Source organism: Budorcas taxicolor, chromosome X, assembly GCF_023091745.1.
Source record: "Budorcas taxicolor isolate Tak-1 chromosome X, Takin1.1, whole genome shotgun sequence".
Lineage (NCBI taxonomy): Eukaryota > Metazoa > Chordata > Mammalia > Artiodactyla > Bovidae > Budorcas > Budorcas taxicolor.
Window position 1 is genome coordinate 121,168,075 of NC_068935.1, and position 15,580 is coordinate 121,183,654.

The window sequence follows — 15,580 nt, forward strand, 5'->3', positions numbered from 1 at the left end:
TTCTGAATTCTTTTTCAGGTAGATTCTCTATCTCCTCCTCTTTGGTTTGGTGGGCATTTATCATGTTCCTTTACCTGCTGAATATTTCTCTACCTTGCATTTTGTTTAGATTGCTGTGTTTGGGGTAGCCTTTCTGTATGCTGGAAGTTTGTGATTCCGCTTTATTGTATAGGTTCCTCCCTGTGGGTGGGGTTGGATGAGTGGCTTGTCAAGGTTTCCTGGTTAGGGAAGCTTGTGTCAGTGTTCTGGTGAGTAGAACTGGATCTCTTCTCTCTAGAGTGCAATGAAGTGTCCAGTAGTGAGTTTTGAGGTGTCCGTGGGTTTGGTGTGACTTTTGGCCAACTGTGTTTTAATGCTCAGGGTTATGTTCCTGCATTGTTGGAGAATTAGCTTGGTATGTCTTGCTCTGAAACGTGTTGGCTCTTGGGTGGAGCTTGGTTTCAGTGTAGGTATGGAGGCTTTTGGATGAGCTCTTGTTGATAAATCTTCCTTGGAGTCAGGAGTTTTCTGTTGTTTCAAGTTTTGGATTTAAGCCTCCTGCCTCTGGCTTTCAGTCTTATTCTTACAGTAGCCTCAAGACTTCTCCATCCATATTACACTGATGATAAAACATCTAGGTTAATGGTGAAAAGATTCTCCACAGTGAGGGACACCGAGAGAGGTTCATAGAGTTACATGGAGAAGAGAAGAGGGAGGAGGGAGATAGAGGTGACCAGGAGGAGAAGAGGGGGAATCAAAAGGGGAGGGAGCAAGCTAGTCAGTAATCACTTCCCTATGTGCTCTCCACAGTTTGCAACACTCAGAGAGGTTCACAGAGTTACATAGAGAAGAGAAGAGGGAAGAAAGAGATAGAGGTGACCAGGAGGAGAAGAGGGGGAGTCAAAAGAGAGAGACAGATCTAGACAGTAATCAGTTCCCTAAGTTTTCTCCACAACCCAGAATATCCGTAAAGATTCACAGAGTTGGGTAGAGAAGAGAAGGGGGAGGGAGGAGATAGAGGTAACGTGGGGGAGAAAAAGGAGAGTCAAAAGGGGGAGAGAGCGATCAAGCTGGTAATCACACTCCTAAGTAAAAATGGGTACTGAAGATTAGATTCTTAAAGGTACAAAATTGATAACAAATACCAAAAAGCAAAGATTAAAAATCTAGAGTAGAGGTTAGACTCTCAAAAATACAATATTAAAAAAACTAAACAAAATCAAAAAAATTATAAAAATATATAGATATGAAATTTTCTTTAAAAATAGGGTCTTTTTTCAAGGTAATAGTAGGTCATAAAAATGGAAATTAAAGTAGTAATAAAGAACTTGAAAAAAATTAAAAAATGATAATAGTAAAATATATCTAGGAATTTCTCTGGAGCTATTGAGGGCAGTGTGGGGTCAGTTCAGTTTTAGATAGTTCCTTGTCCCAGCTTATACTTCTTCTCAAGGTCCATAGGCCCCTTCCAATGTAGTCAGTTATATTTATTTTAGACTGCAGAAAAGATACTAGACAAGAGGCAAATTTGAGCAATTTTCTTATTCGAGTTCCAATTGTGTTGAAAAGCAGCAGAGACAACTCAGAAAGTCAACAATACATTTGGCCCAGGAACTGCTAATGAATGTACAGTGCAGTGGTGGTTCAAGAAGTTTTCAAAGGATATGAGAGCCTTGAAGATGAAGAGTGCAGTGACTGGCCATCGGAAGTTGACAGTGACAACTGAGATCTATCATCAAAGATGATCCTTTTACAACTATACGAGAAGTTGCTGAAGAACTGTGTCAACCATTCTTTGGTCATTTGGCCTTTGAAGGAAATTAGAAAGGTGAAAAAGCTAAAAAAATGGATGCCTCATGAGCTGACCAAAAATGAAAAAAAATCATCATTTTGAAGTGTCATCTTCTCTTTTTCTATGCAACAACCATGAACCATTTCTGGATCGGATTGTGATGTGTGACAAAAAGTGTATTTTATCCAACAACTGGTGGTCACCAGCTCGGTGAGTGGACCGAGAAGAAGCTCCAAAGTACTTCCCAACACCAAATGTGCACCAAAAAAGGTTATAGTCACTATTTGGTGGTCTGCTGCCAGTCTGATCCACTACATCTTTCTGAATTCCAGGAAACCATTAAATCTGAGAAGTATGCTCAGCAAATTGATGAGATACACCAATTATTGCAACACCTGCAGCCGGCATTGGTTAACAGAAAGGGCCCAATTCTTCTCCACGACAATGCCCAACTGCATGTCACACTGATGATAAAACTGCTTCAAAAGGTGAATGATTTGGGCTACAAAGTTTTGCCTTATCCTCCATATTCATCTGACCTCTCACCAATCAACTACCACTTCTTGAAACATCTTGACAGCTTTTTGCAGGGAAAGTGCTCTCACAACTAGCAAGAGGAAGAAAAAGCTTTCCAAGAGTTCATTCAAGCCTGAAGCACAGATATTTATGCTACAGGAATAAACAAACTTATTTCTCATTGGCAAAAATATATTGATTGTAATGGCTTCTATTTTGATGAATAAAGATGTTTGAGCCTAAGTATAATGACTTAAAACTCACAGTCTGAAACTGCAATTACTTTTCATACTTAATTTGGGTGGACCCTAAATTCAGTGACTGGTGTCCTTATAAGATGAGTTCTCTCTCTCTCTTTCACACACTCACACACACACACACACACACACACACACACACACACAAAGGGAAAAAGGCCATGTGAAAATTGAGGCAGAGTTTGGAGTGGTACAGATACAACTCAAGGAACTCTATGGATTACCAAGAGCCACCAGAAGATAGGAAAAGGCAAGGAAGAATTCTTTTTTAGAGACTTCATAGGGAGCATGGCTTCTCTGACACCTTGACTTCAGACTCCTGACCTTCAGAACTATGAGAGTATAAATTTCTCTTGTTTTAATCCATCAAGTTAGTGGTAATTTTTACAGCAGCCCTAGGAAGGTGACATATCCACCATAGTGTATTGAGCTATACTGAAACCTGTTTTTTTCAGAGTTGGATAATACATGCTCTTCTTTACTTGAGATGGACTGGCACTCTATTTCCTAAGGGAAGTGTGTGATTTCCATTCTTTCAAGCCATAAATTTAAATCCCTCAACAAATTAAGGGATCTTCTATTGTCTTGTAATTTTAAAAAATGTTTATTTGTCTGCATAGGGTCTTAGTTGCAGCACACAGGATCTTCACTGTATCACGTGGATCTTTTGTTGCAGTTCACAGACTCTCTAGTTATGATGCACAGGCTCAGTAGTTCTGGTGCATGGGCTGAGTTGCTCACGGCATGTGGGATCTTAGTTTCCTGACCAGGGATCGAACCTGCATCCCCTGCATTGCAAGACAGATTCTTAACCACTGGATCACCAGGGAAGTCCCTGTCTTATAATTCTTGATTAGGCTGTAGTTAAGTACTTGGTTCCAATCTCCATTATGAAAAGGTAATGATAAAGTAGTCCATCTTTCACCCAGCTTTCTTCAGCATCCTTAGGTTATACTTGAGGAGCTCTGTAGTAGTTGTATTGCTGATTTCTGCATGATTCACTATGGCTGCTTAGATACTTATGGGGTCATGGTCATGGGTTCAATTCCCTGGTAAAACAGTTGGCTATTTCTTGACCATAGAGTACTCACTTAACCGTAGGTAGTGTCTTTGAAAATGTTGATCAGAATTGCAGTCAAGTGAAGATGTCTAGAGAAAGTTCAATACTCTAACAGACAAAACATTTCAAGATCACAGCCTACTAATAGTGGGTCAGTTCAGTCGGTCAGTTGTGTCTGACTCTTTGCGACCCCATGAATCACAGCACACCAGGCCTCCCTGTCCATCACCAACTCCTGGAGTTCACCCAGACTCACATCCATTGAGTCAGTGATGCCATCCAGCCATCTCATCCTCTGTCGTCCCCTTCTCCTCCTGCCCCTAATCCCTCCCAGCATCAGAATCTTTTCCAATGAGTCAACTCTTCGCATGAGGTGGCCAAAGTACTGGAGTTTCAGCTTCAGCATCATTCCCTCCAAAGAAATCCCAGGGCTGATTGCCTTCAGAATGGACTGGTTGGATCTCCTCGCAGTCCAAGAGACTCTCAAGAGTCTTCTCCAACACCACAGTTCACAAGCATCAATTCTTTGGTGCTCAGCTTTCATCACAGTCCAACTCTCACATCCATACATGACCACTGGAAAAACCATAGCCTTGACTAGATGGACCTTTGTTGGCAAAGCAATGTCTCTGCTTTTGAATATGCTATCTAGGTTGGTCATAACTTTTCTTCCAAGGAGTAAGCGTCTTTTAATTTCATGGCTGCAGTCACCATCTGCAGTGATTTTTGGAACCCCCCAAAATAAAGTAGGGAACTGTTTTCACTGTTTCCCCATCTATTTCCCATGAAGTGATGGGACCAGATGCCATGATCTTCGTTTTCTGAATGTTGAGCTTTAAGCCAACTTTTTCACTCTCCACTTGTGCTCATCTCACACACTAGTAAAGCAATGCTCAAAATTCTCCAAGCCAGGCTTCAGCAATACGTGAACCATGAACTCCCAGACGTTCAAGCTGGTTTTAGAAAAGGCAGAGGAACCAGAGATCAAACTGCCAACATCCGCTGGATCATCGAAAAAGCAAGAGAGTTCCAGAAAAACATCTATTTCTGCTTTATTGACTATGCCAAAGCCTTTGACTGTGTGGATCACCAGAAACTGTGGAAAATTCTGAAAGAGATGGGAATACCAGACCACCTGACCTGCCTCTTGAGAAACATATATGCAGGTCAGGAAGCAACAGTTAGAACTGGGCATGGAACAACAGACTGGTTCCAAATACGAAAAGGAGTACATCAAGGCTGTATATTGTCCCCCTGCTTATTTACCTTATATGCAGAGTACATCATGAGAAACACTGGGCTGGAAGAAGCACAAGCTGGAATCAAGATTGCCGGGAGAAATATCAATAACCTCAGAAATAGTGGGTCACTAGCTGTCAAATTTTGCTGCAGAGGATAGTATGATGATGAAGATAGTAATAGTGATGAAATTTAATCTGATAGGTATATGTGAGTCAACAGTTTAATCCTCCATCAACATTTGGCACATAGTTTGGAAAACTGAATTGTGTCTCAGGTTTGATATCTATCTGTGCTGGATTTGTAGGCACAATTGAGATGGATTTGAAATTTATTAAGTTAATTATTAACATAGCTGCTTTGATTTTTGAGGGTGAAATTAGTTCCATGGATTTTTATAGTTGCATCAGATATAGCTTTGGGAGTTCAAAACATTGAACTGAAAACATTGTCCATTGATTTCTCTTAAGTCTTAGAGACTTATTCCATCCCATTGTCCCAAACTGACAAATTTGATCTGGGTTTTATAATGATTTCTAGCAAGGTGTAAACAACTTAATGTATAGGGTATTTGCATCAGTTCAAATTTGATCTTCTGATTTACATTCTAATAGAGGTTATGAAAAAAGATCCTGGGAGTTATTTTCTTTATGGCAAGATGCTATGTTCTCAGGAAAATAGTGTAATGAAAAGCTTTTCTGGATGCAGCTCACTCTTTACAATATATATTAGTTGATAAGATTGTCTTGGTAGAGTCAGGGGGCAGGGACAGGATACACATCCCTTTCCAGTTTTGAATAACAATTTTATTACCTTAAGGTGAAAGAAGGTAGTGGATTTGTCTTAAAGCATTTGGGATTTGAGATAAAAAAAATTTTTAAATTCTCTATCATAATGCAGCATTTCATAGTTTTCAGAAGTTAAATATACTGTGCAGTGGGTTTAGTCAGAAAAAGGGATATTTGGCAGAATACCAGCAGATGATATTAACAAGATGCCTATTGCTTTGGCTGCCCTGTCTGTCTTATTTGGTGTCATTTATTACATTTGGGAAGAGGGGCCTCCCTAGACATCTTTTCTATTTCTCATTTTCTTCCCATCAGGAAAAATTCTAGGAAATTTTCAAAAAGAACAAGGGGTACTATGCCTGATGAGTTTTATTTGTCCTGTTGTTTGTCACTTTAGGTTGTTAGAGGGGAGAAAGGCTTAGAGTTTTAGTACACTCATAGAGGAGCACTTTCAAGGCTCTACATTTACCTGATTAGGGAAAGGATTAAAACTAATGTTTTATCTGAGCCCCCATCAAATGCCAGGTGTGATGCAGGTAGGTTTGGATATCCCAGCAGCCTCTGACATAGGGATTGTGATTTCAATTTCACTTTTAGGAAATTGAGGCTCAAAGAGATTATGTATTTTCCCAAGATTGCACAGCAATTACATGGGATTCAGATTAATCTGACTCCAAAGCTCAAGTTTGTTATGTATTGTGTCCCACCTCCATTTTCACCAGGCATTTTCACCTCCTGGAAGATGACAGAGCTTGGTGGTTAAGAGGGCAGGCCCTGGAGCCAGGTTGCCTGGGTTTGAGCCTCGTATTCACTACTTATTAGCTGTGTGACCCTGGGCAGGTTGCATACCTTCTCTGTGTCCCATTTCTTCCTATATATGAAAGGTAGTAATATTAGCATCTACCCAGCAGGGTTGTGATGAATTTGGATTAAGGAGATAGAGCAATGCCTGACAGATGGTGGGGACCAGGTGAATATTTGTCATTCAGCCTTCTGATGACAGTATTTGACAGGTGACTTGCCTGGTGTGGTATAGCTAGAATGGAATAGCACAGCTGAAACCACTCTTTTCACTATATCTTAATGGAAAATTATCAAGAGTCATGAGGAATTAGAATTAGGGGGAAAATATGCTCTTCTCAGTCTCTGAAACCTTTGCATTGGTCCCTGAGTGTACTCATGTGTACACACAACTCACTCTCAGAAAAAAGTGCATGGGACATCTGTTTCCAGGGGTATGTGAAATTCAGCATCTGTAACCAGAGGGCTTTGATTTCCAGTTCCAGCTCAGGAAGCTAGTTATTAAGAAGGCAATCACAGCTTCCTCAGTGTTTCTCCCTAGAATTCTGACTCACTGCATCCTGCATCCTGTCTCCCTCCCCAAAACAAACTCTGGGATTGCCATGAAGGCAACAAGGATCTGATGACTATGAAGGGACCATGATTTGGGCCTCCTTCCAGAGCCAGTTCTCACATTGATTGCTGGATTGTAAAACGGTTAGAGCAGACGGTGCTAGTATGGGCTGCTAAGCGCCTCCTGACTGCTGGTTCAAATGTGAGTGTGTGAGGCAGAGGCATTTTATAAGCTTCTCAGCAGGCAGGACTAAGTGTCATGTTGTCACCCCTACCATTACTACCCTGTCTCCTCTTTGTTCTCTCTCCTTGGTGGGCAGAGTCATTTTTATCTTTACATGTAGATGGACTACAATTCACAGAAGAATTAAGTTTAACACAGATGTCTCTAAACGTTTTTGATGGTGTTTGATTTGAGGTCACAGTGAGTTCTCAAATCTCCATTTCTCCTGCTTGACACAGTGTTTTCTCTGTTTCACTGGAACTGATAATAAAAGTGCCATGAAGAGATTTGCTCCAGCTAACCTTGTTTTCTTCCCGTCCATTGAGCATCCCTCATACATACCCAGCCCTCAGACTTGACTCATGCCATGTCTCTCCATTTTGCCATTTAGAGTATTAGGACACTCGTAGAAGAGCAATTTCAAAACTCTCCTTATTCTTGACTATGGAGAGGAGCAAAACTAACCTTTTCTGAACACTCATCAAGGGCTAGGTGTGATGCTGATAAATTCACATATGCCAGGAGCCTTCTTTCATAGGGATTTCCATTTATATCCTGCTGCTCCTTTAAGGATTAGTTCTACTGCCTCTGCAGCTGGGTTGATCTCTCTGCACTGCCTTTTGGCATCTATCATGTAGCCCCATTGGTAGACACTGTCTGTGCTTCTGTCATATAGCCCTTCAACACACATCAGTGATTTGTGTAAACATAAATATTGGCTTCTCACTAGGAACACTTGCTACTTCCTCCCTATGAGGTTTTTCTGATGAAATGATGATCGACCTGTGTTTAGGGCAAATGAATGCCCTGAAAGCAGCCCTCTGCAAATGATAAATGAGAAGTTGGTGGATAAAGTCTGCTGCTTGCTCACCCTTTCTTGAGTATAACTCTGAGATATGTTCTACAGTATCTCAGAGGTCCCCAGCAGGATTGAGCCTCAGTTGCCCACAGCAATAACCTGCTCAATAGTGATCCAGTTTTGGCTTCTTTCCCTTTCCTTGCTTACTTCCTGTCACCCTTACCAGAGTTTTCTGGGATCATCTCCAAAGTAATCTACTTATACCTGGATCCTTGTGTCAGGATTCTCCTTCTGGTAGAATCTAACCCAAACAAAGCCTTTAGATTCATTTAATGTGGCTGTTTTCTATAAGACTATTGCAGAGTCTTTTGTGGAGTGGGGTGGGAACTGTTCCTTCTCTTAGTTCAACAGTATTTATGGGGCACTTAATATGTATGAGACACTGTGTTGGATTATACAAAGGATTAAAAATTGAATGAGCTGAATAGTTAAAAATAGTTTCTGACCTCGAGGAATTGTGATATAAAAACAAATTTCAAATGGGTAATTGCAAGTTTTCTTTACAGTTTCTTTTTCTTAGTTTTCAATTGGTATGCTAACAGAAACAAAAGACATGATGTTATGGTAACACTGATATTCAGAAATCGCACTCTGTGATCCTCCAAATTAAAAAATACTCATAGTCCTTCATTACTAAAGCATCAAATGTCATTTTATCTCATGTTCTTTTCCAATCTTTATAGTTGTATTATTATAACACATGGCAATCAGAGCATAGTTACAATTTTGAATCCTGCTTTTAAATTATCACTCTGCTATGTATCTTTCCATTTTTTAGATAGTCTTCATAATTATTGTAACTGAGAGTACTATACTGAGCTGATGTATCATAACTTACAAAACTGTTTTCATAATGTGTAACTTTTAGACTATTTATAAATTTTTATTATTATGTATAATACTCTAGTGAAAATCTGTTGACAGCTTTTTTTCCTGTTGAAATATTTCCTTTCTATAAATTCTCAAAAGCAGGATTACTAGCCCCTAAGAGGCTGAATATTTTGGTAGCTTTTCTTGTCTCTGACAGTTGTTTTCTTTGCAGTACCTAGAGTAGAGAGAATTGTTTAAATGTATGTGTTAGGGAAAGTAGATAGGTGTTAAAAGATGCTAGGTGTCACTTAAAACTTTTTCCTACTACCCCAGTAGCATGTAAGAGGCCAGTTAATGATCATTTTGGCAGTCACCAAGAGTCTAGCCCTAAGAAGCCACAATACAAGGCATCTGAGCAGGATTGTTCTTTAGACTTGGAAGTGAGGGTCCAAGTACACTTCCCAGTGAGTTAAGTGGAGTGCTCTGAGTAATGTCTGGCAGGTTTTGACTAGGGCTGTTCTCGACTTCATGGGCCTGGTGGACTTGCTTAGGTCAGCCAGGAATTCTTAGCAACTGCTGCTTTCCTAGAGCTGGTCTGTGATTTGAATGTGTCATCATCTGCTCCAGTGGTACCTGATTCATTTGGCATTATAGTGACTGATGGTCAGAAGGAGTTCTGGGTATTCCTTGCCTACTGGTCTATAGCTGAGGACTATAGTCTGCTTCAGAAATTCCCTGATATCCCCAACTATATGGTTTTAATTTAAGCAATGCAGAGGGCATATATGCAGTTCAAGACAGTTTCTAGATACACATTTGAGTGGGTAATTAGTTAATTACTTCATTCATTATTAGTTAACAAATGCCTATAAGCACTTTTTGAGAGGTTACCATATGCTTGTCATTATTTCACATGCTAGAAATATAAAGACCAGTAAGACTTGGTATTAACCCTTGCAAAAGTGGTCTGTGACACAGTATTATACTGTAACTATTATTCTTCAGGATAGGAACATGTCAAAACTCCAAATTTGTCTTGTAGTTTATAATCATGCATTTCCAAAAAAGATTTAAGGATCATAACCCAGGCCATGTCATGACTAGCCCTTCTAAACATACACTGTTTCTCTCATTTGAAAGCATCTATTTAATAGCCCTAATCTCACCATCCTAACATCATTGCAATTTGTAATCTCTTCCTTCAATATATGGCTCAAAGTTTTCTTACCTGGAGATATTTTCTTAGCTATATCCTGTCTGATTCTGATTTGTATATTTTACTACAGGATTCCTTGGTATTTATGATGGACTGTTAGATTATCCTGAATGCTTTTGGATTTTAGTGTATATAAATGTGTTTAAGTTTTATTGAAATAGAATATACTTATAGAAGAGGGCACATATTATACATATACAGCTCAATTAATTTCCACAAAGTGGACATACTCACATAACCAGTACCCGAACCAAGAAACAGTGCCCCTGTAGGCCCATCACATGCCCCTATACTTGGTGCCAAGTACCACTAGAACCACAGCCACAGCACACTCCAGCATGACCCTACCCATACCATAGTTGAAGGTATTTCTTTACTGAAATTAGTCTATAAAGTCTGGAAGAGGTGAATGTTTCCTCAAAAGAGCAGACAGTCAAGACTACAAGGATCAAGAAGAACTGGGAAAACACACCACCACCAAAGGAACATAGTAAGCTTGCATCATTGACCCCAAAGAAATTGAGATACCTGAGTTGTCTGACAAAGGATTCAAAGTAATTGTTTTAAAGATGCTCAGAGATCTACAAGAGAACACAGATAAACAATTTAATTGAGTTAGGAAAACACTACAAGCACAAAATGAGCTGTTCAACAGACAGGTAGAAGACAAAAAAGAACCATACGGAAATCTTGGAGCTGGCGAATACAATGACTGAATTGAATTCACAGAGCTTAAATAGCAGACTGGACCATGCAAAAGAAAGATCATTTAAAATAATACAATCAAAGAAGCAAAAAGGGGAAAAATGAAAAGGAAGGAAGAAAGCCTATGGGACTTAGATATATCATTAAGAATAATAATCTGTGTCATTGGAGTGTTAGAAGGGGAAAAGGGGGAAGAAAGCTTATTTAAAGAAATAATGGTTGATAGCTTCCTAAACCTGGGGAGAGATTTGAACATCTAAGTTCTTGAAGTTAATTGGTCACCTTCAAAGTTCAGTTCAAAACAATCTTTTGCAAGTCACATTCTAACGCAACTATCAAAAATAAAAGGAAGGAGAATTTTAAAGGTAATAAGAGAAAAAAATTTTCTAATTCAGGCCAACTCTTACAAGGCAGTCAGCAGATTTCTCAGCAAAAGCCTTGCAAGCCAGGAGACAGTGAAATATATTCAAAGTGCTGAAACAAAAAAATCTGCCAACCAAGAATATTTAACTAGTAAACATGTCCTTCACAAATCAAGGTGAGATGAAGACTTTCCCAAACAAACAAAAGTTGTGAGGGTTCATCACCATTAGACTTGTCTTACAAGGAATGGTGAAAGGAGTTCTTCAAGCTAAAATGAAAGGATACTAATCAGTAACATGAAGACATAAAAAATATACAACACACTGGTAGACATACATATATAGTCAAATTTAGAATACTCTAATACGGTTATGTATTAAGCACTTAACTCTGCTGCTTCTGCTACTAAGTCGCTTCAGTCATGTCCGACTCTGTGCGACCCCATAAATGGCAGCCCACCAGGCTCCCCCGTCCCTGGGATTCTCCAGGTAAGAACACTGGAGTGGATTGCCATTTCCTTCTCCAATGCATGAAATTGAAAAGTGAAAGTGAAGTCACTCAGTCGTGTCTAACTCATAGCAACCCCATGGACTGTAGCCTTCCAGGCTCCTCCACCCATGGGATTTTCCAGGCAAGAGTACTGGAGTGGGTTGCCATTGCCTTTTCCAGCACTTAATTCTAGTATAAATGTTAAAGGATAGGAGTATTAAACATAGCTACAGTAATTTCATAATGGATATATAAGAAGATATAAATTGTTTAATCAAAAACATATAATATGTGAAGGCAAGAAGAGGATAGAGTTTTTATATGTAATCAAAATTAAGTTGAAATTGGCTTAAAATTGACTTTTTTATCTGTAAGATGTTTCAAGTAAGCCTCAGGGTAATCACAAAATAAAAACCCATAGTAGATGCATACAAGGTAAAGAGAAGGAAATCAGAGTAGACCATTATAGAAAAATTATCATTTCACAAAGGAATACAACAGAGAGGAAAAGAAGAACTGCAAAACAGTCAGAAAACAATTAACAATATGACAATAGTAAGTTCTTACTTATTAATAATTACCTTAAATAGATTCATTTGTCCAGTCAGAAAACATACAGTGACTGAATGTGTTAAAAATGACAGGGTTCAACTGTATGATGCCTATAAAGGAGTTATGACAGCTCCAAGTCCATATGTAGATTAAAAATGAGTCAATGGAAAAGATAGTCCATGCAAATGAAAACCAAAGACAGCAAATTTACCTATACTTGCAGCATATAAAATAGACTTTCAGTCTAAAACTGTAATAAGAGACAAAGAAGGTTATTGTAGAACTATAAAGCATTGAATTCATCAAGAGGATTAAACAATTGTAAATATATATGCACCCAACATTGGGGCACCTAATATATTAAGCAAATACTAACAGATCTGATGGGAATAATAGATGGAGGCATAATAATATTGTTGCAGGAAGGGGGACCCCTTCCAGGGCCCAAAACTGGGCTCTTGTCTAACACTCGGAAATGAATTGTCCAAGGAGACACATGTGCTGACAAAGCAAGAGATTTTATTGGGAGAGGGCACCCGGGTGGAGAGCAGTAGGGTAAGGGAACCCAGGAGAACAGCTCTGTCACATGGCTTGCAGTCTCGGGTTTTATGGTGATGGGATTAGTTTCTGGATTGTCCTTAGCCATCGTTCTGACTCAGAGTCCTTCCTGGTGGTGCACGCCTTGTTCAACCAAAATGGATGCCAGAGAGAATGATTCTGGGAGGTGGTCAGACAGGTGGTGTCTCCTTTTGACATTTCCTGAACTCTTCTGGTTGGTGGAGGCTTATTAGTTCCATGTTCCTTACCAGGACCTCCTGTCGTAAAACAACTCATGCAAATAGTTACTATGGTGCCTGGCCAGGGTGGGCGGTTTTAATCATTGTGCTTCCCCTAAAAATATCAAGAGATGTCAATACCCTATTTTCAAAAATGGTTAGATCACCAGGCAGAATATCAATAAGGTGATATTGGAATTGAATTATCTTTAGATTAAGTAGGCCTAATGGACATATATAGAACATTCCATTAGGGGATATTGCAATGAGAATATATTATTGCTGTTATGTGTGAGTTAGTTGTTCTGGCCCTTCTGTCTTCAGTGGGAACTCTGTTATGTTTTTTGAATAAAACTTGCAAAATGAAAAAAAAAAAAAACAAAAGTAGCAGAATACACATTCTTCTCATGTACACATAAAACATTCTCCAGAATAGATCATATTTTATGTCACAAAATATCTTAACAGTTTTGAAAGATTTAAATAATATCAAATATCTTTTCTGACAAAAATGGTGTGAAACTAGAAATTAACAACAGGAGGAAAAGTGGAAAATTCATGAATATGTGGAAATTAAGTAACATATTCCTAAACAACCAATGAGTCAAAGAATAAATCAAAAGTTGTCTTGAAACTGAAGAAAATGAAAATACAATATACCAAACTTATGGGATGCAACAGAGTAGTGTGAAGAGGGAAGGTTATAGCAATAAATGCCTACATTACAAAAAAAGGGGAATATCTCTAATAAACAGCCTTATTTTACATCTCCAGGAATTAGGAAAAGAAGAACAAACTAAGACCAATGTTGGCAGAATGGAGGAGATAACAATGATTAAAGCAGAAATATGAAATAGAGAATAGAAAAACAATAGACAAGTTCAATGAAACTAAAAGTTGATTTTTTGGAAAAAAATGAACAAAATTGAAAAAACTTCACCTAGAATTAAAAAGGAAAAAAGAGAGAGGACTCAAATAAAATTATAAATTAAACAGGAGTCATTACAACCAATGCTGTTACCAAGTCCAAACTCACTCTGCTTTCTGCATGATAGGCCAGTAAATCCGAGAGATGACATGTTGAGGCAAGAAATATGACTTTATTCAGAGAGCCAGCTGACTGAGAAGATGGCAGACTTAACATCTCAAAATAGCCGTCTTGTCAGGGCCTAGATGCCAGGTTCTTCTATGGATCAGAATTGAGAGGGAGGTGAGGAAACAAAGTAAAGAAGACCATTTAATTCTTGTAAATATCTCTTAAAATGGCAGGTCTCAGGTAGGGGAATATGCTAGTTTTCCTTCCTTACAGCCATTTCACAGTTTGGTTCAGTCACTCAGTTATGTCTGACTCTTTGCGACCCCATGGACTGCAACACACCAGGCTTCCCTGTCCATCACCAACTCCTGGAGCTTGCTCAAACTCATGTCCATTGAGTTGGTGATGCCATCCAACCATCTCATCCTCTTCTCCTCCTGCCCTCAATCTTTCCCAGCATCAGGGTCTCTTCCATTGAGTCAGTTCTTTGCATCAGGTGGCCAAGTATTGGAGCTTCAGCTTCAGCATCAGTCCTTCCAATGAATGTTCAGGACTGATTTCCTTTAGGACTGACTGGTTTGATTTCACAGTTGGTGTAAAATGGAATATCTTGTGCCATATCAATAAACAAGGATGCTACACTATCTGTGATTCTGTCCCCCTACCCCCAAAGTGAATTTCTGAGCCATCCCAGCAAGCAGCAGACAGCAGAGCCATTCTCCACACAAGGATCTTAAGAATATCACAGTCCATCATAAAGCAGACAGGGTCAGGTTATCTCCCTGTGAGGTAAACAGAAGCACTTTAGTTTAAGGGTCAAGTGGAGGGGGGCAGGGTTCCCTGAGGCAGGCCATTATGTATGCTATAATAACAAAAACGGCAAAAAACAAGGATTCAAGTCACAGAAACAGAACCAGTATGGAGTCAAGATTGACCCTTTCCGGTTACAATACCACAGAAATACAAATGATAATAAGAGACTAGTATGAATAGTTATGTACTTACAAACTTGAAAACCTGTAAGATATGTGTACATTCTTAGAAACATACAACCTGCAAAATCGGAATAATGAAAAAATATAAAATCTAAACAGACCAATAACAAGTAAGGACACTGAATCAATAATAAAATTTTCCAACGAAGAAAAGCTCAGGACCTGATGGCTTCACAGATGAGTTCAGCCTAACAGTTAAAGAAGAATTAGTAGCACCTTTCTCAGACTCTTCCAAAAAAGTAAAGAGAAGGCAACCCTCTCAGACTCCTTTTTCCAGTCCAGCATTACCCTGATACCAAAGCCAGATAAGGATACTACAAGAAAAGGCCAATATCCCTGATGAATATAGATGCAAAATATCCTAACAAAATACAACCCCAAATCAGTAGCATAGTAGAAGCACAGAAGAAGGAAATCTTGCCACTTGTGACAACATGGATGAACCTGAAGGGCTTTATGCTAAGTCAAATAAGCACGACAGGAAAAGATGAATACTGTATGATCTCACACATATGTAGAATATAGAAATTTCAACTTCATAATAATAGTAATTTGATGGTTATGAGGAGGAA